Source organism: Phocoena sinus, chromosome 16 (genome assembly GCF_008692025.1).
Source record: "Phocoena sinus isolate mPhoSin1 chromosome 16, mPhoSin1.pri, whole genome shotgun sequence".
NCBI lineage: Eukaryota > Metazoa > Chordata > Mammalia > Artiodactyla > Phocoenidae > Phocoena > Phocoena sinus.
This window is the reverse complement of record NC_045778.1, coordinates 59,288,239-59,312,326: the sequence shown is the minus strand read 5'-3', so window position 1 is coordinate 59,312,326 and position 24,088 is coordinate 59,288,239. Positions and strand designations below refer to the sequence as shown.

Sequence of the window (24,088 nt, the reverse complement as noted above, 5' to 3'; positions counted from 1 at the left end):
AACTCTATTCTCCCACAAAAGCTACTGGCTCCGCAGAGAATATCTGACTCTAATCTTGGGGGTGGGAGGTGGGTGGGGGGGGATACATCAGGATGGGACTGGAATACCTTGTTTTATTTTACTGGATTTATTATCTTTTTGTTGTGTTTTAAAGGTTTAAAGAAAATAGGCTTTTAAAAATCATAATTTTAGTAAGCTAAACTCTGACCAAAGCATAAGTTACTCAGGGGCTGCCTGGGATAGTAGAACCAGAGAGCCTACATTCAAATTCCTGCCCTCTATCCCACTTCAGGCAAAAGGTACTTGAATTTTTGTGCCTCATGGTCTTCATTTGTAAAAACAAAATAATAATAGCACCTGCACCAAAGTCCTTGTGAGGATTAAGTGAGTTAACACATATAAAGCACTTAAACAGTTAGAGAAAATTGTAAGTGCTCTACAAATGTTAGCTATAATTATCATCATCATTATTGATAAAACCTGACAAGGCTACGCATACCTTGAGGCCAAGAACAATGTCTTATTTGTCTCTATATTTCCAGCGTTTAGCACACTTCCTGGCACCCAACAGGTACTCAATAAATATTGCCTGAATTTAACTGAGTAATTCTAAACTTCTAGCTATTAGGTTGTAGGTTGCAAGCTTTAACACATTAAGGGAACCACCATGATAAATGGCAGGAGCAAAGATAAAAGGGCCAATAAAAACAAGACCCCAAATCTTATACCATCAAAAAATATTGTTTCTTGGGTATTTTAAAAATTTATTCTGGGTTTCTCAAGGTCTACCTTGTACTAAGGGAGTTTGATTGGGATCAGATAGTAATAGTGGATCAAAATCTAGACCCTCGCTTCCCTGGTAGCACAGTGGCTGAGAGTCCGCCTGCCGATGCAGGGGACGCGGGTTCGTGCCCTGGTCCGGGAGGATCCCGCGTGCCGCAGGGCGGTTGGGCCCGTGAGCCATGGCCGCTGAGCCTGTGTGTCCGGAGCCTGTGCTCCGCAATGGGAGAGGCCACAGCAGTGAGAGGCCTGCATACCACAAAAAAAAAAAAAATAATAATAATCTAGACCCTCAGTCTAGAATTACACTAGATTCACTAAAGAATGAGATTCTCCCCCACAATAAATTTAATGTAACAGTTCACTGTAGAATTAAATTACTTTAACTTTTTCCAACCACCAAAACTTGTTTCTGAATTAAAGTACAATACAGCCTTAACCCATTCAATTCGGGACACCCTTTTGATTTTCCATTGCTCTTGGATTTTCCAGCAGTTTAGTCTCATTTGGGTTAATTACCAGTACTCTAGATGGAAAATTTTCCTGGTAGGTTGTTCCATTCATAGCCATTTAGAAAGCACTGCTTGCGTCAGACTCTGTTTTCTGCTTGGATAAAGGGGGCTGTTACTTCAAACCCCAATTTTTCTTGGCATCCCACAGTCACACTTCATCGCGTACACCTTGTACCTTCTACAAATGACCTTTCAAAGCAACATGCTTCACCTAACCCGCCAAGTTAGCAGATTTACCTTTCCTTAGAGTACTGATTAAGGCCAAAGAGGTTATAAGTCCATCAACAGACATCACATGACTGCAGTAATAGTAATAATTCGCCATTATTGAGGGCCTGTGTATGTTAGGCACTGTGTTTGTATATCTCATTTAATTATCCAAGAACCCCATGAAGAAGATATTAATTCCATTTTATAAATCACAAAACTGAGACTTAAAAAGGCTAACATTCCCTGGGTTTCTGTCCTCCCTTCAAAGGACTCTAAGTAGATTACTCAAAACGTTTCCTCACACACAATAGGGCCTGCTGAACTACAGTCTTCATTTTATAAGAAATGGAAGGTCAAAGGTTTTATAGCTAAGAAGTACACAGACATGAATTCTAATTGATTCCAAAATCCATCTTGTTAATTATTTTGCTATGCTATCTATACAACTTAATAAGGCCTTTCATAGAACTTCCTTCCACTCTCAGCTAAGGAATGAAAAATCTGCCTGAAAAGGTTCTATTTTGTATTGTAAAAGAAGGAAAAAGAAGGAAGGAAAGGCTATGGCAACTTCTGTCTCTGAAGGGTCTTAAGCTCTTATTTAAAACAGCAGATTAGATAAAAGAAACTGGCATCCAGACCCAGATAAGATGGTTTATCAGAGACACTAGTCTGTCATCTTCTTGGTCTGCCGGCTTTCCAAATAAAGTCGTATTCCTTATCTCTACACCTTGTCTCTGATTCATTGGCCTGTCATGGGGTGAGCAGAGCGAGCTTGGACTCGGTGCCAGCCTGAGGCGCCTTCTGATGAGGAACATGAACAAGACCTCAAAGACTCTAAAACTCCAATTTGCATGACTAGAGCCCATCCTTCCAACCTGTGATACTGAACAGAGAAGAATATTTGTGCTCATTTGGGTAGACTCCTAGGTACTCCAGAACATGGAAAGGAGCCAAGAGGGAAAATAGTCCCCTTGAAGAAAGAAATGCTGTTTCCTGGAGGGAGGAGGTGGTTTTCCGGCTGAGAGATAGAAGGGGGATTGGATAAAGGCAGAGAGCAAATCAAAGGTGACAAAGCCACATATGGGGGAAAGACAGATGCAAGGGAGAAAAGCATCTACATTAGCTGTACTGGCGCTGTCCAATAGAAATAAAATGTAAACTTAAAAAAATAAAATAAAAATAAAACAGATTATACCAAACTGACTAGGATCACAGTGAAATCATTAAGTACTGAACCCTTTCTAGAGCATTCTTCAGTGTCTTTAGAACTTCAGTAAATTGCTTTACTTCCAGGTAAATAAATTCAACCATTTTTTGCAATTCAACTTAAGATTTTTTTTTTTTTTGCGGTACGCGGGGCCTCTCACTGTTGTGGCCTCTCCCGTTGCAGAGCACAGGCTCCGGACGTGCAGGCTCAGCGGCCATGGCTCACGGGCCCAGCCGCTCTGCGGCATGTGGGATCTTCCCGGACCGGGGCACGAACCCGTGTCCCCTGCATCGGCAGGCGGACTCTCAACCACTGCGCCACCAGGGAAGCCCCAAGATTTTATTTTTAATACATGTGTCAAGTCACCAGTCTTTTCTCTCAAAACCCAAATATACGCTATTGTGCAACAGCCCAGTTTTGACTGATGAACTTGCACTCATTTTTAGAAGCTCTCATTCTGTAATTCTTACTGACAAAGTATCTTTAAAATTCAACCTAGTGTTCAATGTTCAATTTAACTCTTAAAAAATCAGTTATACCAGGTTATTTCCTAATAATGGTATCTCTAGCAAGGTTTGTTGGGTTTTTTTGTTTGTTTTGTTTTAAGTATTTGTTTTTTCAAATGAGCTTAGAATTTAAAATGGGAATTCAAGGAGCACTCATGCAGTATTTACTAATTATCAAACTTTCATTGAGCTCAATAATTTACCATTCCAACTAGAAAATTGTATTATTAAATACTCCTGACCTGAAACCTACAGCTGTATGTTGCAATCTAATCTTACACAAAAAGTGCAAAAGTATCCTCAATTCTGCAGCTTAAAGGTGTTCACAAAATTGAGCCCAAATAATGTCCTAATCACATAAATTAACATCTCCCTAATTAAGGACTGATATAAAATTTACTTTACTAAGCAAATAGTTTATTGTATATTAATAGTATAAACTGACTACAATTCTATTAGACAATGTTTAAAATAGACAAGAAAGGTTTATTTTAGTTTGATATATATTGCATGCAACTGCTTTCCAGGAAGAATGAAAGCCTACTTTTCTATACCCTTAACAATGGATAGTCAATTTTTGCATTTCATTTAATGAAATGTGTAAAATATGATGTCTTGTTGATTACTAGGTTAGACTTAACATAGTTTCATGTTTTTGACTACTGGTATTCTTTTTTTCATATCCTCTATTTTTCTACTGGCATATTTATCCTTTTAAAGTTTTATTTAAAAGCTCTTTGTAAATTAAGTATTTTGTGCTATCATTTGCTTTGCAAATATTTATCCCAACCTGTGGTTGTCTTTTAACAGATTTGGCTACAACCCAAAAACTATTCATCTTTTCCTTCATGAATTCTGGGTTTTGTGTAATCTTAGAAAGGCCTTCCAATCAAAAGTGTAAAAACAATGTATTCTCCTGCAGTTGATCCACCTGCAATTTGTTCTGGCCCAAGAGGTGGCCACCTCCTTCTTTTGAGTGTCGTATACACTCCTAAATTCTAAAATTCTAAGTTGATCAAAAAGTGTATCACATTAATATTTTTCATGACTTTAAAAAGTTTAGATCTATTCCACCCTCACTAGTTGTCATTTGTTTTTCTAAACAAGAATACTTTGTAGCCCAAGTCATCCTCTTAACTATGTTATCCTTTTCCAACTCAATCATGTTTTTCCTGTATTATTGTATCCAAAACTGAAACCAATACTTCAGATGTAATAAATAAACCGATACTTCATTTTAATATATGACCAGGATGGTGCCTGTTAGGTTTCATATTTCTTAACAATGCCCAGCACTTCATCCAAACTGTACTGAACCACTGTTTTTAGAACATGGTTTATAATAAGTCTTAGCTCATATTCCTCTGACAAAAAGTATATACTTTATCCTTGTCCACAATGTCAAGAGTTTGATCACTAATGTAGGCACATAAAAGATTCTTAAACATTATCAATGATACCTAGGCAACTATAACATATAAAATCTCTCAGACATTGCTGGTATAAGTTTTAAGTACTTTAACTTCACTGGAGGTCAATTTGGCCAAATCTACCAAAACTACAGACATTCCTTGATTTATCAATTCTATTTCTAGGAATTCATCCTACAGGTAAACTTACACAAGTATAAAATGATGTATGGGGCTTCCCTGGTGGCGCAGTGGTTAAGAATCCGCCTGCCAGTGCAGGGGACACGGGTTCAAGCCCTGGTCCGGGAAGATCCCACATGCCGCAGAGCAACTAAGCCCGTGTGCCACAACTACTGAGCCTGCGCTCTAGAGCCTGCAAGCCGCAACTACTGAGCCCGTGCGCCACAACTACTGAAGCCCGCACACCTAGAGCCCGTGCTCCTCAACAAGAGAAGCCACCGCAATGAGAAGCCCGCGTAGCACAATAAAGAGCAGCCCCCCACTCACTGCAATGAGAGAAAGCCCGCGGGCAGCAACGAAAAAGTGGAATACTTCCCAATTCATTTTATGAGGTCAGCATAAAATATGACATACATATAACAAGGCAAATCATATGCTAATCTCCCTCATTAACATAATATAATAATTCTTAACTAAGTATCAGCCAGTCAATCCAAAGATATATATAAAAGGATCAATACATCCCAAATTCCAAGAATAGAAGGTTGCTTTGACATTTAAAAAATCAATGTAATTCATTACATTAACAGAATAGAGGAGAAAAGTCACATATAATCGCCTCAATGAAGGGAGAAATAGTATTTGACAAAATTCACCATCTAGCCAGGATTTCAGAAACAAAAAAACTCTTAGCAAAGTTAGGATTAAAAGGAATCTTAGGCTTCCCTGATGGCGCAGTGGTTGAGAATCTGCCTGCCAATGCAGGGGACACGGGTTCAAGCCCTGGTCTGGGAGGATCCCACATGCCGCGGAACAACTAGGCACGTGAGCCACAACTACTGAGCCTGCGCATCTGGAGCCTGTGCTCCGCAACAAGAGAGGCCGCGATAGTGAGAGGCCCGCGCACCACGATGAAACGTGGCCCCCGCTTGCCACAACTAGAGAAAGCCCTCGCACAGAAACGAAGACCCAACACAGCCAAAAGTAAATAAAATTAAAAAGTGACTGTACCATTTCAAAAAAAAAGGAATCTTTTTTAATCTGATGAAGGATATCTACACAAAATCTACAGCAAACATCATCCTTAATGGTGAAATAGTAAAAGCTTTCCCCCAAAATGGAAAATAAGACAAGGATACCCACTATTTCTTTTATTCAACACTATACTGGAGATCCTAAGCAGTACACTTAGGCGAAAAAATAAACAGTATACGGTTTGGAAAGGAAAGAAATAAAACATTATTTGCGTGACATGATTGAGTTCACACACAAAAAAAATCCACAAGAATCTATAAACAATGAAAATTAAGTGACTTTACCAATATGTTTGATTAAAGGTCAATATACAAAATTTATTCTACATATCAACCACCAACAATTCTAAAAATAGAAACATTTACAACAGCATTTACAAATGAAATATTTAAGAATAAACTAGCAAAATAAAACCTCTACACAGAAAACTACAAGTGTTATTGAAAGAAATTAAAGACTACATCAATAACAGAGGGTGATATACCATGTTCAGAGATTTGAATGTTGTAAAGACATCAGTTCTTCCTTAAACTGATCTCTGGAGTCAATACAATCCCAATGAAACTTCCAGCAGGTTCAGGTATATGGAAACTGATACTAATTATAAAATTTAGATGAATATGCAAAGGTCCACGAAAAGCTGAGACAATGTTGAAGAAGAAATACAAAGTTCAAGGACTTATATTAGCATATTAGCAAGTATCAAGTCTCATACAAAACTGAAGTGATTAGGAGTATGGTACTGGCACAGAGAGAGAAACTGATCAATGGAACAGAACAAACATAGACAAAGGAATCTTGTAAAATGCTGGTAGGAATGTAAACCGACACAATTACTTTGAAAACTGTTTGGCATTATTTACTAAAACTGAATTTAAGTATATCCTATGACCTTGCTACTCAAAGTGTGGTCCAGAACCAGTACAGCTGGAATTCCCTTAAGCTTGTTAAAAATGCAGGCCGCATCCCAAATCTACTGAAGCAGAATGTGCATGTTAACAAGACCCCCAGGTGATTGATGTGCACAGGACAGTTTGAGAAGCACTGCCCTAGGATCCATCAGTTTCACTCACTGGTAACATATGCCCATCAGAAATGCATACAGATGTCCACCAAGAGACATGTACAAGAGTATTTATAATAACACTATTAATAGCCAAAACCAAAAACTGTCCCAATGCTGAACAATGGAAAGAATAAGTTGTGGGATAATCACAAAACAGAGTACTATTCAGCAATGAGAAGAAGCACTCGTAACTACAACTCACAAATACAATGCTGCATAAAAGATGCAGACCAAAAGAATACACCTGGTATGTTTTAATTTACATGAAATACAAAAAAAGGAAAAACTATCAATGCTGAAGTCAGGGCAGTGGTTATGACCTTTAGGTGACGTGGGACCACTATTCCCTCTCAGTTACTATTTCTTGATATGCATAGTTTTACATGGGTGGGAAAATCCATCAAGCTGTATATATACTTACATTTTGTGTACTTTCTGTATATATGTTATACTTTTTAAAACTTTCATTAAGAAGTACCAGAAGGTTAAATGGGTCAACTATATAGAAAATGAATTCTCTCTCAATAAATCTGTTGTTTTTTTTTTTTTTTAAGTTCTGGAAGGAAATACACTAAAATCTAAATAGTTCTCTCTGGGAGATAAGATTTATAATGGTTTTCTTTTGTTTACTCTTCTGAGCTTCTCATTTCTTACTTTCTACCACTAAGGACACTAATTTAATAAGTTATTTTACAAATTTTTGTGGAGGAAGACTGGGAGATTATCCCTAGTGGTGACCTCCCAAAGGTTTCAGTGACACTGGGAAACCATTCAAAAACTAATTCTTACTATAACTGAATAAAAACATTTTACTTCTAAAATCTAATTTATGGCACCTACATACAAGGCAAACTGAAACAAAATTTATTCTATGAATCACCATAATGTTTTCTAGTTTTCAAAAAGTTCCTAAAGAGGAACCCAGCTAGCTTAGTAGAGAAAATACAAACAAAATTTCAATGCCTCAAGTTGAGCTCTGTGGTGTTAGAAAAAATTTTAACCAGAAATATGTTACTTTTATATTGTTAAGCTATAGATATCTTTTCATGTCAATATTTTAAAATCTACCTTATCCTCTCCCCTCTTTTTTTTTTAAACAGCTATGAGACATAATTCACAGGCCATACATTCCACCCAAAGTATACAATTCAATGGTTTTTAGTATAGAGTTGTATGACCATCACCACTATCTAAAACTGCAGAACTTTTTCATCACCCCCAAAGAAACCCATACCAATCAGCAGTCACTCTCATGTCTCCCAACCCCTGACCCCCACTATTAGGCAAGCATTAATTCACTTTCTGTCTCTACAGATTTGTCTATGCTGGACATTCAACAATTTTTTGTAGTTTACTGAGTACAAGTTTTACAATTCTTTTGTTAAATATAATATACTCCTAAGTATTCTACTGTCAATAAAATTTTCCTAATTTCATTGTTGATTGTTCATTGTGAATGCACAGAAATACAAGTGACTTTCCTATACTGTTGCTCTTGTATCTTCCCTGCCATCCCGCTAAATTCATTTATTAATTCTAATAGTTCTGTAGTGGATTCCTTAGGATTTTCTACATACAAGATCGTGTCATCTGCAAACATAGTGTTACTTCCTCCTTTCCAATCTGGGTACCTACCTTATCCTTCTTTAGGGGCTACAGATTATTCCTCTATTCTTTTTTTGTGTGTGTGGTACACGGGCCTCTCACCGTCGTGGCCTCTCCCGTTGTGGAGCACAGGCTCCGGACGCACAGGCTCAGCGGCCATGGCTCACGGGCCCAGCCGCTCCGCGGCGTGTGGGATCCTCCTGGACCGGGGCATGAACCCGTGTCCCCTGCATCGGCAGGTGGACTCTCAACCATTGCGCCACCAGGGAAGCCCAAGGGGCTATAGATTATTCATCACACATTGATTTTTTCTTTTTTTGGCTGCGTTGGGTCTTCGTTGCTGCGTGCAGGGGCTACTCTTCATTCACCACAACTAGAGAAAGCCCCCACGCGGCAACGAAGACCCAACACAGCCAAAAATAAATAAATAATTTTTTTAAAAAAGAGGGCTTCCCTGGTGGCGCAGTGGTTAAGAATCCGCCTGCCAATGCCAGAGACACGGGTTCGAGCCCTGGCCCGGGAAGATCCCACATGCCGCGGAGCAACTAAGCCCGTGCGCCACAACTACTGAGCCTGTACTCTAGAGCCCACGAGCCACAACTACTGAGCCCACGTGCCACAACTACTGAAGCCCGCTCACCATAAAGCCCATGCTCTGCAACGAGAAGCCACCGCAATGAGAAGCCCGTGCACTGCAACGAAGAGAAGCCCCCGCTCATTGCAACCAGAGAAAGCCCACGCGCAGCAAGGAAGACCCAAAGCAGCCAAAAATAAATAAAATTTATTTTTTAAAAAAGATAAAAAGATATTAATGTGATGGTAATGTGTGATGAATAAGCTGTCTTAAAGACCATCCTGCCTAGAGGCAACACAGTATTTTTCAAGTTCCTTGAAGTTGTTCACTCTGAATTAGGATACATGTTAATTTCTAGAACATTAAGGATACATGTTAATTTCTAGAACAAAATAGTAGCCTAGGAATAATATAATACTCACATGGGGTTACATTTGATAGTGAAAGAAAAGAGTGGAAAGTACTTATCTTTAGGAGTATTGAGTAGCTTGTCAATTATGCATATTGATGCAGTTAGCCAGGTCATTCTAATTTCCTTTGCTACTACACTAAATAAAGCCCTGATGGGCTTCCTTGCTCTAGATGCTGGTAAAACTACTCTGCAAATGTAAGTATGCATTCACTGAGCTCCCATCCCACTGCCTGAAGTCACACGTGCATTATGAGTAAGAAAGCCACAAATGGGGCTTCAGTATAAGGAAATAATCTTGCTTTTACATAAGCACTCATGAAAATGTTTTTCTAAAAGCCAACTAGGTGAGTACAATTTTATGGGGCATCAAAATAGATTTTACAAACTCTCTATAACTTAGAGATATCCAGAAGCAGGGGGAAAAAATAAAACTTGAATGCTGACCTAAGCCTATAAAGGTGGTATATGTCCTGTGTAGTACAAGCCACGTTAAATATATCATGTTTTATGCTCAAGGAGATATCTGTTCTAAACCTTCAGGTAGTCTAGGGGTAATGTCACTATTCTTTTATTCTTTCAGTGTTTTATTCTTTTAGTTGCTACATATTATGATATACTCAGTCATTTTTTTTAAGGGAGAGGAAATGAACTATAAAATCATGTTAGAAATCTAATGGGACTGCCAGGGGCTTCCCTGGTGGCGCAGTGGTTAAGAATCCGCCTGCCAGTGCAGGGGACAAGGGTTCGAGCCCTGGTCCGGGAAGATCCCACATGCCACAGAGCAACTAAGCCCACGAGCCACAACTACTGAGCCTGTGCTCTAGAGCCCACGAGCCACAACTACTGAGCCCGTGTGCTACAACTACTGAAGCCTGCGTGCCTAGAGCCCGTGCTCCGCAACAAAGAGAAGCCACCGCAATGAGAAGCCTGCACACTGCAATGAAGAGTAGCCCCAACTCACCGCAACTAGAGAAAACCTGCACGCAGCAACGAATACCCAATGCAGCCAAAAATAATTTTTTTAAAAACAAGAAATCTAATGGAACTGCCAAGAAAAGTAAGCATATCCTTCTTAATATTGTAGCTTTATCTCTGGATGAAATACATTACATTGATTAGAAACTTCATACAGGATCACACAATGGTACCTTTCATCTATACTATATAGGTCTTTTTCCTGAACTGCTTTTTCATAGAAATTATGCTTTACAAATATTTAAACAATTTAAATACAGCTGGTCTATAGCATGTGAAATTTACATTTTAGATGCTGCACATGTAAATATTAAAACCAAAACACTGGACTTCACATCTCTTTTTCCATTATATTTAAATTGTTCATCGGAATTTGAAACAAACTTTTACATACACTCAGTATCTAAATTATAAGCAGGTTGTATTCCTATGTTTCTAAATCAGAAGTAAAATTTCCCAGAGGAATAATGTCATAAATTTTGATAAGATTTTTCATAAAAACCTGTTTATTAGAGTTGCTAAAATCTACTACGTAAAATACAGTATCGGACTCAGCAATAATATTGAGTCAATAAACTTCTGTGGGCTTAGTAACCTAAGCATTAATTGTGATAAAATGGAACGTTATTTTTAATACTTAGCAAAGGCATTATTTTTTAAGATCTTTTAAAAATAATTTGACTTTTGTTCCCCCTTCACACTCATTTTTTTTCCAATCTAATTATAGTCTTTTAATGCTTTGAGAAGAAATACAAATAAATTCATGGATACTTTGGAAGAATAATAGGTTATACAGCAAGATTATCTCAGGATAATCTCAAGCTGATGAGCTTACAGGTCAGCTTTATTTATTTAGTTATTTATTTTTAACACCTTTATTGGAGTATAATTGCTCTACAATGGTGTGTTAATTTCTGCTGTATAACAAAGTGAATCAGCTATACATATACACACATCCCCATATCTCTTCCCTCTTGCGTCTCCCTCCCTCCCACCCTCCCTATTCCACCCCTCTAGGTGGTGACAAAGCACCAAGCTGATCTCCCTGTGCTATGCAGCTGCTTCCTACTAGCTATCGGTTTTACATTTGGTAGTTCACACTCATTTTTAAATCGATTTGATGAGGTCCTCAATGTCTATAATGTCAATGCTAAGAAAAAACACAGAAAGAAGTAAACTAACACAATGGCAGTTAATTGGAAAAAACATAAATAATATTATTTCCTTCACGGGGAAAAAGCAAAGTAAGTTGAAACTTTAGGAACACAACTTTTCTTCTTTACCCCTTTTGCTGTGGCTATGACCACACGGCAATAACAACACTGAAGAATGTGCATAAGCAAGATGTTCATGAGTCATGCGCTTCCTGTATTTCAGAGTGCCCGTACTATATTTCTTCAATGGTATTTCAAATTCAAACATAAAAATCTTTATCTTCTATTTGGGGGTACATTAAATATCAGTGGATTCATTGTATATGGTCAGATAAACAATTACTTACTATCATGAAAACGCTCATTTTCTGGGCTTCTCTGGTGGCGCAGTGGTTAAGAATTCACCTGCCAACGCAGGGGACATGGGTTCGAGTCCTGGTCCAGGAAGATCCCATATGCTGCAGAACAACTAAGCCCGTGCACCACGACTACTGAGCCTGCGCTCTGAAGCCCATGAGCCACAACTACTGAGCATGTGTGCTACAACTACTGAAGCCTGCGCACCGAGGGCCCGTGCTCCGCGACAAGAGAAGCCACCACAGTGAGAAGCCCGCACACCTCAGCAAAGAGCAGCTCCCGCTCGCCGCAATTAAAGAAACCCGCACACAGCAAAGAGGACCCAACACAGCCAAAAATAAAATAAATTTAAAAAGAAAAACAAACCAAAAAACCCACTCATTCTTACTTTCAAGAAGACATTTATTTACCTCATCTACATTTCCAGATGCTCAGTGAGGTTTTTCCACTCAGGTGACAAGAGCACTTTGCATCTCTGTTAAGAAATATTTGGCTTCAAAATGAAGAACGAACATACATCAACGTAACCTGAAATCTAGTCATTCCTTTCCCCTGGCATTAAGTAACTTGGATTTGCCTTGTAATAACAGGCTCCTGAGGGAATATGGTACAATGTTCCTTAACTGAAGCATCAGCTCTCCAGGCCAGGCGCACACGGCTCCTAACAGGGCTTGTTTGTACAATCTGCTCCCTTTGCCCTGTGAGCCTAGGGCTACTGCAGCCCTCCCAATCACCTCCCTACAGCATGCCTTAGCAAATGCTCAACCTCACTTTTACTTTCTCTTTTCCCACTACCTTACTTTTACTGCTTATCCTAAATGGATCATTTGGTCATTCTGTTTCTTTATACTTTACTACCTGTTTTCGTGAGTGGGCCGGGCCCTACAACTAGAAAACACCCCTCATGAACAAGGACTCACCTGAAGCTATCATCAAATTTTTAATGTTTCAATATTCATACAAAGGTGTTATTTTTCCAAATAGACTAGAAATCCAGCACTGTGCTGTTTGTCTCTTTTGCAGTGGAGTGACATGGGGTCTAATTCCCTTCCCCTTGTGTCTAGGCTGACCCTACTGACTTACCAGTAACCAAAAGAATGAGCAGAACTGATGCAATTTCTGAGACTAGGTCAGAAGAACCCTAGCAGTTTCTTCTGGCTCTCTAGGGATGTTTGATCTCTAGACAGGCCATCTCCAAAAGTTCCCGGCGCAGATTCTCCCTCTCAGAACACAGCCAGCAGGCGTACAGATTCAAGTTACATAGAGAGGCCGCGTATAAGTGCTCCAGTCAGCAGTTTCAGCTGAGCAGCGCCTTCAAGTCATCCCAGCCTGGACACTAGACACGTGAGTAAAGAAGTCTCCAGATGATTCTGGCCTCCAGCTGTTTGACTCTGCCTTTCAAGTCTTCTCAGCTAAAACCCTAGACTTCGGAGTACAGAGCAAGCCATCCCTGTTATGCCGTGTCTGAAATCCACAGAATCTGTGGGTATGATAAAATGATTATTTTTTAAACCACTAACATTTGAGGGTACTTTGTTACACGGCAACCAATAACTGTAATAGAGTTCCCAGTTAATGAATTCCAGAAAGAAAATAGAGAAAAGGGAAGAAAACTAGCAAAGTAGTGTTTAGAAAGAACATGCATCTTCAAATTAAAATGGCCTACCAACGGCCAATACAACAAATTTAAAAGGTTTACGTCAAGACATATTGCAGTCTTTCAAAGATCACGTATAAAATTAGTCCTCTAGGGCTTCCCTGGTGGCGAAGTGGTTAAGGATCCACCTGCCAACGCAGGGGACACGGGTTCGAGCCCTGGTCCGGGAAGATCCCACATGCTGCAGAGCCAACTAAGCCCATGCACTACAACTGCTGAGCCTGAGCTCTAGAGCCCACGAGCCACAACTACTGAGCCCGCACGCCTAGAGCCCATGCTCTGCAACAAGAGAAGCCATCGCAATGAGAAGCCCACACACCACAACAAATAGTATCCCCCACTCGCCACAACTAGAGAAAGCCCGCACACAGCAACGAAGACCCAACGCAGCCAAAAATAAATAAATAAAAAATAAGACACTATACAAGAAAGGAAATGTAATCAAGGTACAGTACTAGGATGAGAAGTGAACAGTATTTATACAGTCATAATAATGTAAGTGATTTATTGATTTGTATATAGGTTGAATCTAAGACAACCGTAGTTACCTTACAGAATGAAATCAAAATCTCACCAGCTTTGATAATATATTGATAAAAGTCCTCTACTTTTAATAACAAAAAGTAAAAAGACGTCACAAATTGGAATATAAGAGGGAAGATGAAAAAAAGGTAGAGGCACTACTGTTCTAACTATTGAAAACAGAAAAAAATAACTGATAAAACCACACTTTAGTTTTTTGAAAAGGTCAAAAAAATTGCTAAATCTCCAGCAAGAGTAACAAAGAGAAAGACATAACACAAATTTTATCAGGAATGAAGAGAGGGAATTTCATTAGACATTAAAAAGTTAATAAGACCTTAAAAGAAGAGAATACTACAAACAATGCTACAACACATAAATTCAACAATTTAGGTGAAAGGGGCCAATTCCTTAAACTTCAAACTAGCAAAACTCATCCAAGATGAAATAAATAACCCTAACATTTAACAAAATTTAACTGTAGATTAAAAACCTTCTGTTTTTATCTCTTTATCCAGATATAGAGAAATAGTGGTTACCAGTGGGGAGAGGGTAGTGGGGAAGGGGCAATATAGGGGTAGGGAATTAAGAGGTACAAACTATTAGGTATAAAATAACCTACAGAGCTTCCCTGGTGGCGCAGTGGTTAAGAATCCGCCTGCCAACACAGGGGACACGGGTTCGAGCCCTGGTCTGGGAATATCCCACAGGCCGCGGAGCAACTAAGCCCGTGCACCACAACTACTGAGCCTGTGAACCACAACTACTGAAACCCATGTGCCTAGAACCCACGCTCTGCAACGAGAAGCCACCACAATGAGAAGCCCACACACTGCAACGAAGAGTAGCCCCCATTCGCCGCAACTAGAGAAAGCCCGCGCTCAGCAACAAAGACCCAATGCAGCCAAAAATAAATAAAATAAATTTTAAATAAATAAGCTACAAAAATATACTGTACAACATGGGGAATGTAGCCAATATTTTACATTATAAATGGAGTATAACCTTTAAAAATTGTGAATCACTATATCACACCTGTAACTTATAAAATATTATATAGCAACTATATTTCAGTTAAAAAAAAAAACAACAACATTCTGGAGAAAATCTCCAGGCCCCTATGATTTCACTGGTGAATTCTACCAAACATTTAAAAAAAAAGTAACACTAAATATATATAATCTCTACAGAAAATATAAGAGGTAAGTACCCTTCCCATCTTATGAGACCAGCATCAACCTGATTCCAAAGCCAGACCAAAACACTAAAGTAAAACTACAGACCAGTATCCCTTCCTTATAAACTTATATGCAAAATTCCTCAACATAATACAGTCAGCCTTCTTTATCGGTGAGTTCCACATGTGAATTCAACTAACTGTGGATCAAAGATTTCAGGAGAATTCTATCAAACATTTAGAGAAGAGCTAACACCTATCCTTCTCAAACTCTTCCAAAATATAGCAGAGGGAGGAACACTCCCAAACTCATTTTACAAGGCCACCATCACCCTGATACCAAAACCAGACAAAGATGTCACAAAGAAAGAAAACTACAGGCCAGTATCACTGATGAACATAGATGCAAAAATCCTCAACAATATACTAGCAAACAGAATCCAACAGCACATTAAAAGGATCATATACCATGATCAAGTGGGGTTTATCTCAGGAATGCAAGGATTCTTCAGTATATGCAAATCAATCAATGTGATACACCATATTAACAAATTGAAGGAGAAAAACCATATGATCTCAATAGATGCAGGGAAAGCTTTCGACAAAATTCAACACCCATTTATGATAAAAACCCTCCAGAAAGTAGGCATAGAGGAAACTTTCCTCAACATAATAAAGGCCATACATGACAAACCCACAGCCAACATCATCCTCAATGGTGAAAAACTGAAACCATTTCCACTAAGATCAGGAACAAGACAAGGCTGCCCACTCTCACCACTATTATTCAATATAGTTTTGGAAGTTTTAGCCACAGCAATCAGAGAAGAAATAAAAGGAATCCAAATCGGAAAAGAAGAAGTAAAGCTGTCACTGTTTGCAGATGACATAATACTATACATAGAGAATCCTAAAGATGCTACCAGAAAACTACTATAGCTAATCAATGAATTGGGTAAAGTACCAGGATACAAAGTTAATGCACAGAAATCTTTTGCATTCCTATACACTAATGATGAAAAATCTGAAAGTGAAATTAGGAAAACACTCCCATTTACCATTGCAACAAAAAGAATAAAATATCTAGGAATAAGCCTACCTAAGGAGACAAAAGACCTGTATGCAGAAAATTATAAGACACTGATGAAAGAAATTAAAGATGATACAAATAGATGGAGAGACATACCATGTTCTTGGATGGGAAGAGTCAACATTGTGAAAATAACTATACTACCCAAAGCAATCTACAGATTCAATGCAATCCCTATCAAACTACCAATGTCATTCTTCACAGAACTAGAACAAAAGATTTCACAATTTGTATGGAAACACAAAGGACCCCGAATAGCTAAAGCAATCTTGAGAAAGAAAAACGGAGCTGGAGGAATCAGGCTCCCAGACGTCAGACTATACTACAAAGCTATAGTAATCAAGACAAGATGGTACTGGCACAAAAACAGAAATATAGATCAATGGAACAGGACAGAAAGCCCAGAGATAAACCCACACACATATGGTCACCTTATCTTTGATAAAGGAGGAAAGAATATACAGTGGAGAAAAGACAGCCTCTTCTATAAGTGGTGCTGTGAAAACTGGACAGCTACGTGTAAAAGAATGAAATTAGAACACTCCCTAACACCATACACAAAAATAAACTCAAAATGGATTAAAGAACTAAATGTAAGGCCAGACACTATCAAACTCTTACAGGAAAACATAGGCAGAACACTCTATGACATAAATCACAGCAAGATCCTTTTTGACCCACCTCCTAGAGAAATGGAAATAAAAACAAAAATAAACAAATGGGACCTAGTGAAACTTAAAAGCTTTTGCACAGCAAAGGAAACCATAAACAAGACGAAAAGACAACCCTCAGAATGGGAGAAAATACTTGCAAATGAAGCAACTGACAAAGGATTAATCTCCAAACTTTACAAGCAGCTCATGCAGCTCAATATCAAAAAAACAAACAACCCAATCCAAAAATGGGCAGAACACCTTTTGCTTTTTGGTTTTGGTTTTTGTCTCAAACAACTCACTGAAGTGTCTCAAAGGAGATCAAGTTTTGCCAAAATGAACCCTGCTTGAGTTAACTGGTCGAAGGGATGGATTCTGCACCTCTCAGGATTCCTTCTCCAGTCAGAGTGGGGAACTGGTCCACGTGTTTACTGCTGGGTTCACTGCAGCATCCAACCCAAAAGGCACAAGAAGAAGAAAACGCAACAGGTGGAGCTGGGCTTGAGTCCAGCGTCACAGTCTGGCCCCTGCTACATAAGGCTACCCTGCGTGACGAAAGGCGGAAGTAGGGAGCTGAAGGACTCGGGAGGGGGCCGGCGAGATGTGAGGGAGTCTGGTGTTCCAGGTGAACGAGAAGAAAGGGGTTGGTCAAGGGTTTGGTGCTACAGTCGGAAGATTTGCAAATGCTAACACATTCCCGTGTGAGGCACATCACCTTTTGTCAGTTGTTGTGAATATGTGTATTTTAAGCAATAAGATTCAGCTGGTCAGACTTTTCTGGGCAGTCTCAGTGACGCATTTCCTGTGCTGTGATTGTTCTGAAGACGGAGTGGCTCTAACCACTGTGAGAAGCCCAAATAAAATCGATCCCCGAAAAAAGAAAAAAAATAGGCAGAAGACCTAAATAGACATTTCTCCAAAGAAGATATACAGATTGCCAACAAACACATGAAAGAATGCTCAACATCATTAATCATTAGAGAAATGCAAATCAAAACTACAATGAGATATCATCTCACACTGGTCAGAATGGCCATCATCAAAAAATCTACAAACAATAAATGCTGGAGAGGGTGTGGAGAAAAGGGAACCCTCTTGCACTGTTGGTGCGAATGTAAATTGATACAGCCACTATGGAGAACAGTATGGAGGTTCCTTAAAAGACTAAAAATAGAACTACCATATGACCAAGCAATCCCACTACTGGGCATATACCCTGAGAAAACCATAATTCAAAAAGAGTCATATACCACAATGTTCACTGCAGCTCTATTTACAGTAGCCAGGACATGGAAGCAACCTAAGTGTCCATCGACAGATGAATGGATAAAGAAGATGTGGCATATATATATACAATGGAATATTACTCAGCCATAAAAAGAAACGAAATTGAGTTATTTGTAGTGAGATGGATGGACCTAGAGTCTGTCATACAGAGTGCAGTAAGTCAGAAAGAGAAAAACAAATACTGTATGCTAACACATATATATGGAATCTAAAAGAAAAAAGAAAAAAATGGTCATGAAGAACCTAGGAGCAAGACAGGAATAAAGACACAGACCTACTAGAGAATGGACTTGAGGATATGGGGAGGGGTAGGGTAAGTTGGAACAAAGTGAGTGAGTGGTATGGACATATATACACTACCAAACTTAAAAATAGATAGCTAGTGGGAAGCAGCTGCATAGCACAGGGAGATCAGCTTGGTGCTTTGTGACCACCTAGAGGGGTGGGATAGGGAGGGAGGGAGACACAAGAGGGAAGAGATATAGGGACATATGTATATGTATAAATGATTCACTTTGTTATAAAGCAGAAACTAACACACCATTGTAAAGCAGTTATACTCCAATAATAATGTTAAAAAAAAAAAAATTTCAGGAAAAGAAAAGCAAAAAAATAACAAAACTTCAATTTCCTTCACACAGGCAACTATTTACACAGTATTTGCATTATATTTAAACTACTTATATAACATTTATATTGTATTAAGTATTATAAATAATCTAGAGATGATATAAAATATAAGGGAGAATGGCATAGGTTATATGCAAATACTACACCATTTTATATAAGGGACTTGAGCATCCTAGGATTTTGGTATCCGTCGCGGTCTTGGAACCAATCCCCTGAGGATACCAAGGAATGATTGAATTAACAAATGTCTAGCCAAACCAGGCCAATAATCTACTCTGGCCATTGGAAATGTATGAAACACACCATCCTATATGGTGTGTTTCTACTATATGTTTTTTAATGCACACAAGTAGTAAATATAATTATCAAAAATCCAAATAGTATGGTAAGCTCAAAGGGGAGTATGCATTCATTCAATTAACAGTTTCTGAATATCAAGTTCTATAAGTCAGTTACAAATAAGCCAAGGACACTGTCCTACAAGAAATGATTACCTAGAAAGAAGATACAGAAACGTGTGTTATATAGTCGTCTTTTGGTATGGGGGTGGGGTCGGTTCCAGCACACCACCCTCCGTACCAAAATCCAGGAATGCTCAACTCCCTCATACAAAATGGCACAGTATTTACATATAACCTAAGCACATCCTCCCTGATACTCTGTATCATCTCTAGATTATTTCTAATACCTAATACATGTAAATGCTATGTAAACAGATGTAAATACAATATAAATGCAATGTAAATAGTTGCTAGCAAGCAGCAAAAATAAGTTTTGTTTCTTGGAAATTTTTTGAATACTTTATACCCACCAATTTGTTGCATACACGGATGGGGAACACATGGATTACCCATCTGCCACTATCGAAAATCCAACCTGGGGTACTTATACCTGGGAGGGTGTAATTATGATCCCCATTTTCTAGATCAGGGAACGGAAGGTTGGAGAGATCAACTAGATCTGCTCTAGATAGATTCCACGGCTGGAAAATGAGAGTGCCAAGGTTCAAATCCAGGGCCTGTGCTATTAACTACTGTGATTATGACGTGGCAGGCAAGAGAATCAGGGTCGGGCAAGGAATCACACTCCCACTCACAAGTATGTAGACAGTGCACAGCTCAACCTCCCAGCCTTCCCCCGACACATACTCCTCCCTCCCATTCATTAGCACCCAAACAGAAAGGCAGAAAGGAATTGGAGCTGCTCCTCATAAAGGATGCCCCCAACTGAGGTGGGTACCAGAGCACAGTCTTTGGCAGGTATGTTTATTTTGGAAGAAGAATGCCAAGGGACACAATTTCTGCCTTCAGAAAGCTTAGTCTAGTTTATACCCAAAGATCATGTCCTCAAATTGTCCGCAAATATGTGGTGTGCTCAGGGATTGTAATACATGTGCACATACACATCAGTGTGTGTATAGTAGATATAATAGTCATGTAAATGCACACGTATATGGAGAACAGTATAGATTTTCTCTTAAAAAATCCTAGTAGCGCCATTCTACTTAATAACGTAATACTTCACAGCTGAGCTAAATGGACTCTCACCCTAGCTATGAGAATTTTTTAAGTTTACTATGAGTATAACCAAGACTTTAAGGGTTACTGGTTAAACTATTAAGAACTCTTTCAAAGTAGCCTCAAGCACTTAGAAGTATCCATTTACATGCAAAACCAAGGCTCAGGTAATTGCAAATTCCTTAAGGATCATGCTAGGTAACATGTGATTTATGTTTTATGTACATGTACATATACACACAAATGACAATATAACATTCCTTGAAAACTACTGTGTTTAAGATTTTAAGCTAGTTTAGACTGGCCTTCCCTCTACTCCCTCAAGTTAGTATGGCTTTACTACATATGATGGAATTTAAGAAATAAAGTAATGAAAATTCTAAGAGCTAAGCAAACCAATTAGGAGAAAGTGGTATAACAGCATAATGGAAAAAGTTAGGTGTCATAGTTCAAATCCTGAGACCATATACCACAATTTTAAAACGAAGTAACCCCAAAGAATAAAAATATCCATTTTAATCAATATTTTATTTTCAATTACTTCTATCCCATTTTAGCTAGAAAGGATTTCATGAGGGAGAGAGTAAACAAAGGGAGCACACTCTTTCAAAATTACAAATTTCCTAGGACCACAATGGAAAATATAAAAAGTTGGGTCTAAAGGGGTTCAGAACAAGCCTCCCAAAAATGTGCCATTCTTGCATGAGGCAATTGAGCTAAAGGCAATCAAGATCCTGCAGGTTCAGGAGAAACCTCTATTCCTCCCTTAACTACCTAGAAGAATTTATATTGGAGATTTTTTTTAGAAAAGGTTATTATCTGAGAAATTTTATCTAAGTGGCCCCATCCACATGGAGAACAAACATCTAATCACCAAATGTCTGCTCTTCTTGTCTAGTAAATGACCCTCCTGTCCTTGGAGGCCCCAGACCCTTATCCCATTCCTTAGTTCGGGATGGCATGTATGCTTCATTTTACCTTTCTGTCTCTCAAGCTCTCATGTATATGCAGTTCCCATACATAACAAATGTTTTTCTTCCAGTTTTAATGACATATACTTGACATACGTACAGCACTGTGTAAGTTTAAGATGTACAGTATAATGATTTGACAGCATGAAATGATTATCACAAGACTAGTGAGCATCCACCATCTCATATAGATACAAATTAAAGAAACAGAAGAAGTTTCTTTCCTTGTGATGAGAATTCTTGATAGTAAATCCTAACAAGTTTCATATGTAATACACAGCAATGTTAATTATATTTATCATGTTGTACATTACATCCCTAGTACTTATTTTTCTGATAACTGGAAGTTTCTACCTTTCGATTACCCTCATCCAATTCCTCTTCCCTCTCCCTCCCGCCTCTGATAACCACAAATCTGATCTCTTTTTCTATGAATTTGTTTCTGAAATACAGTTGACCTAGGAACTAATATAGTTTAATATTACACAATAGTGATTTGATAATTCTAGACATTTCAAAAGGATTACCACAATAAATCGTTATGATCTGTCACCGTACAAAGATTTACATATATTCCCACACTGTACATTTCAAACCCGTGACTCATTTATTTTGCATCTGGAAGTTTGTACCTGTTAATATCCCTTACCTATTTCTCCCCTCCCCACATCCCCATCCCATCCGGCAACCCAAAATTAAATTTGATTTTCTCCTGTTGATCTGACTCATGTCAATTTAATTCTTAGACCAGCCAGAAGAACCTAGAAGGGTAGAGGAGAGTTTTCTTCCTTCCTGACGGGTCTCAGTCTTGAAGAGACAGAGATCTTGTCTTACTCTCCAACAATAATGCAAATTCTCCATCTAGTTGGAGGATGGGGTAAAAGAAACAAGAAGGTACATTTCTGCAAAGATCTTTGAAGTTCCACATCCTCAAACAACCCTTCAAGGCATGCACATTAAGGAAGGGACAAAGACATTCCCTCACACCTCACAAATCAAAAAGCGGGAAGGGTTAGAAAGAGGACCAAGATTACACTAAAGAGGCTTTCGAATCTGCCATCCACAGAGGAACTGCAGCCAAGAGGCAGATTACTGTGATGACCATCACTCTGGAGGTTGAACCCTGGGATACAACAGAAAATGTAAAGGCCAAGATCCAGGATAAGAAAGGAATTCCTGGGCTTCCCTGGTGGCGCAGTGGTTGAGAGTCCACGGGTTCATGCACCAGTCCGGGAGGATCCCACATGCCGCGGAGCAGCTGGGCCCGTGAGCCATGGCCGCTGAGCCTGCGCGTCCGGAGCCTGTGCTCCGCAACGGGAGAGGCCACAGCGGTGAGAGGCCCACGTACCGCAAAAAAAAAAAAGAAAGAAAGGAATCCCTCCTGATCAGCAGACTCCTTTGCTGGCCAGCAACTGCAAGATGGACTTTGCCTACAACATTCAAAGGAGTCCACTCTTCATCTGTGTGGAGACCTCGTGGTGGTGCTAAGAAAAGGAAGAAGTCTTACACTGCTCCCAAGAAGAGCAAGCATAAGAGAAAGAAGGCTAAGCTGGCTGTCCTGAAACACTGTAAGGTGGATGAGAATGGTAAAATCAGCCACCTTCACAGGGAGTGCCCTTCAGATGAAGGCGGTGCTGGAGTTTCCACGGCCAGCCACTTTGACAGACACTATTGTGGCAAATGTGATCTATTGTTTCAAGAAACCGGAAGACAAGTAATTGTACACTGATTAACAAAGGACACGAGCTAATAAACTAAAAAAAAAATTTACACAAAAAAGTTTCGGTGAGGAGTGTTCTAGATTAGGAATTGGGCTTGTTCTCTTCTTAAACCCCTCACTGGCCTTGTGCCCTGTCCACCTGAAAGCCCAATGAACATGAAATGTAAGGGGCTGTGATGACTGCTATTATAAATGACACGGGGGACTTCCCTGGTGGTCCAGGTGTTGAGACTCCACGCTTCCACTGAAGGGGACACGGGTTCGGTTCCTGGTTGGAGAACTAGGATCCCACGTGCTGCACAGCCAAAAAATTAAATAAATATATAAATGACACTATTCCTACCATACTAATAACCTTCAAGGAGTCAGAAGCCCTAGAGTTCAACAAGTGAAGAGAACATTTAAAAAAAAAAACCAAAGGGGCTTCCCTGGTGGCGCAGTGGTTGAGAGTCCGGCTGCCGATGCAGGGGACACAGGTTTGTGCCCCGGTCCGGGAGGATCCCACATGCTGTGGAGCGGCTGGGCCCGTAGGCCATGGCCGCTGAGCCTGCGCATCCGGAGACTGTGCTCCACTACAGGGGAGGCCACATCAGTGAGAGGCCCGCGTACCGCAAAAAAAAAAAACAAAAAAACCAAAGTACCTTTAAGTGATTCATTTTCTTAGTGTAGTTAGACATGACTCACTTCAACTAAGAGCTCACACAAAATAAGTATTTTTTCTTCCCTGGCACATCAGGCAAGCCTCAATTTTTAAAAATTTTACTTGTTGAAGTAGCCTCAGGAGAAAAAGGCAAGAAAATAGAAGACCACAACTAAGTTTATAGATAAGGGAAAAGTTACTCACTAAAGCAAGAGTAACTTTCTTCAGGAGCTGTTCAAGAT

The 24,088-nt window shown here is 39.3% G+C and overlaps 1 protein-coding gene and 1 pseudogene across 3 annotated transcripts in view; one reads left to right on the top strand and one right to left on the bottom strand.

Annotated features, from left to right (window-relative positions):
• The window catches only part of CNNM2 (cyclin and CBS domain divalent metal cation transport mediator 2), a 143,373-nt gene that overhangs the window by 60,451 nt on the left and 58,834 nt on the right, over positions 1–24,088 (bottom strand). The gene's annotated exons all lie outside the window — the stretch shown is intronic.
• On the top strand, positions 22,584–23,204 carry LOC116741891 (annotated as a pseudogene).